Source organism: Rhamphochromis longiceps, linkage group LG22 (assembly GCF_057381845.1).
Source record: "Rhamphochromis longiceps isolate RC_006_pf linkage group LG22, R_longiceps_female_GT1.1, whole genome shotgun sequence".
NCBI lineage: Eukaryota > Metazoa > Chordata > Actinopteri > Cichliformes > Cichlidae > Rhamphochromis > Rhamphochromis longiceps.
This window is the reverse complement of record NC_140577.1, coordinates 32,858,613-32,861,420: the sequence shown is the minus strand read 5'-3', so window position 1 is coordinate 32,861,420 and position 2,808 is coordinate 32,858,613. Positions and strand designations below refer to the sequence as shown.

Sequence of the window (2,808 nt, the reverse complement as noted above, 5' to 3'; positions counted from 1 at the left end):
ACTGGGACATACACTGCATAAAATGTCTGACATTATCCATTGTCGTGCCCTCATGACAGAGGATGAAGCCCTAATCAAGTCCACTGATGCGTTCAAGAAGTTGTATGTCTCCAAATGGTCCGAGATGGTGTCTCATCGTGCCTTGAACACATTGAGTGAGGCAAAGTTTAACAAGCCATCAACATTGCCCTTTACAGAAGATGTTCGGATTCTCCATCACTACCTTCAAAAATCTGCAGAAAGTGCCTTTTGCAGCTTGGAGAACGAAGCCACAGCTCAGAATTATGCCCAACTTGCACAAGTTACACTCTCACAAATCATTGTGTTCAACCGAAGACGTTCTGGAGAGGTTTCAAAGATGCGCCTCAAAAGTTTTCTTGAAAGAGACAAAACGGCACTCCACACAGATGTTGCCATGGGGCTCTCAGAAATGGAACAGAGACTCTGTAACTATTTCTGTAGAATAGAAATAATGGGAAAAAGGGACAGAAATGTTCCAGTTCTGCTAACACCAAGCATGCTGGATGCTCTGTCACTACTGGTTAGTAGGAGGCCTGACTGTGGTATTTGTGCCACTAATATCTACCTCTTTGCAAGACCCCGATCAATGAGTCATTACAGAGGAATGGACTCCTTGCATGTTCATGCACACCAGTGTGGAGCAAAGCAGCCTGAGTATCTAAGATCGACACAGCTCAGAAAACATGTTGCCCCACTCTCACAAGTCCTTAATTTGAAAAACAACGAACTTGATCAGGTTGCAGATTTCCTGGGTCATGATATCCGCGTTCACCGCGAATTCTACAGATTACAAGTTCCCACAACACAGCTGGCCAAGATTTCCAAACTGCTTTTAACACTGGAAAAAGGACATCTTTCCCAGATCCAGGGGAAATCACTGGATGAGATCAAAATAGAAGGTTTGTATCGAAAGGAGCAAATATTAGGGCAGTAGTTGAATATTATGCTTTATCAACAGAATTAAAACCTAAAAGCACAGACCATTCTGTTAAATGTCCATGATTTAAGGTTCTTAAAGTCTATTGTTTCATCACTTTGCAACATTTGGCAAACTGCAGAGTGGTGGCCTTAAATAGTAAAACTATGTACTATAATTTCCAGTATTTGTTCTGTATTTTGTCATATCTCGTTGTTAATGTGAGGTTTTTGGGGGGGGTTGTGTTTGTGTTTGTTTTTTTCCCCCCACAATTTCTCAGATGAAATTGCATTAAGTGATGCTGAAACAAAGGACAGTGAGAGTGAATCAGATGATGATGACACAGCACTCACAATGTCGGCGTGTGGCACCAGTGAGCCTGTACATGCAGTAGCTGATTCCACAAACACAGCGCAGCTCCAAGACACTGTAGATTGTGGTAAGTTACCACTAGCTTCGTTTCTGTGGATAAAATGTTTGTTACAAATATTAAAACTTTAATCAAATTGTGTAATCAGCAGATGAAGGACCACTCACAATGCCTGCAGCAAGTGAGACTGCTGCTCCCTCTGAAGGTAAGGGGTGCAGTTGGTTCTCTAAGCTTATTATTGTTTCATCACTTTGCAACATATGGCAAACTGCAGAGTGGTGGTAAAAAGTCACTTGGATGAGTGACAAAATGTTTCTCCCACTGAAAACGCTACGTCCAGATTAACAGAATCAACGTTTTGGGATTTACTTACCTGGATGATTGAGCATGCATCAAGAGACTTTTATTCATTTTTTTATTCAGTCTTTTATTCACAGTGGAACGCTAAATGTTGTCTCATTTTAGAAATTTGATAAATTTTCAAAGAGAATTTTAGCTCGTCTTGATATTGATGGTAGCAACACATTTCAGAAGTTAGTACAGGGTAGCATCCATTCTTTTAACAAGCAAATGTTTTTTTGTTTTTTTTTGTTTGGTTTTTTGTTTGTTTTAACTACTACTACTTTATATATCTTCCAGAGAAAAATGCTGCTCAATCCCACAATTCCCGAAGAGCTCCCAAAAACATGTGGTCCAAGGCTGAGGTTGCTGCAGTGATGAGGCATTTTAAAGACCACATAAACGAAGGGAAACTAGCCACCAAAAATGAATGCAGTCATTGCAAATTGGTAGAAGATCTGGTGTTGGCAGGAAGAACAGTTCAAAACATAAGAGATTTTGTAAGAAACAGAGGATTAACTGCAAAAAGGCAGACAAAAATGAACTAAAATAACTGTTTAGCCAGATGTGGTTTTACATCTTGGTCAGATTGCCAATTGTTGTTAACACTGATGTTCTGTTTAAAGAAAAAAAAAAGTTCTTGTCAATTACAGAAGTAGTTTGTATTTCATAATTTTTACATTTAATTTATTTAGGGTTTTTTTTGACAGGTTATATTTAAAATAAAAAATTATAAATGCATATTTTCTCCCCTTAATATTTACCTTTAGACTATTAAAATTCATTTTAAATGTTATTAATTTTTCTGTTTTCTATATTTTTATATTTCTGTGGGAAGCGTGGGCATTTTTGTCCATAGATTTCTTTTTTATTTATGGTTAAAATTAATGTTCAGATCCAAGAACACTAATAAAATGATGTTCCAGTAATCCTGTGTCCTGTCAGATGTGTATTCATGGTAATGATGAGCTATTTAAATATTACATCATTGTCCCTTTAAAGACCCAATATTATTTTTTTTGGACCTCATAAAACACATTGTTGTCAAGTGGACAATGTCTCCAGAAAACACAATAGTCTGGTTGATGTGTATCAGTGTATCTAGACTTCTATAGGGAGTGTATGAGGTCTGAAGTGACCCAAATTTTTTTCAGATTTTTTC

At 37.6% G+C, this 2,808-nt stretch overlaps 1 long non-coding RNA gene across 1 annotated transcript; it reads left to right on the top strand.

Annotated features, from left to right (window-relative positions):
* Positions 1–1,227: 1,227 nt before the first annotated feature.
* On the top strand, positions 1,228–2,072 carry LOC146644346 (uncharacterized). Its single transcript, XR_014909244.1, has 3 exons — positions 1,228–1,376; positions 1,456–1,512; positions 1,947–2,072. It is a non-coding gene; the product is annotated as an uncharacterized LOC146644346 (long non-coding RNA).
* Positions 2,073–2,808: the final 736 nt, after the last annotated feature.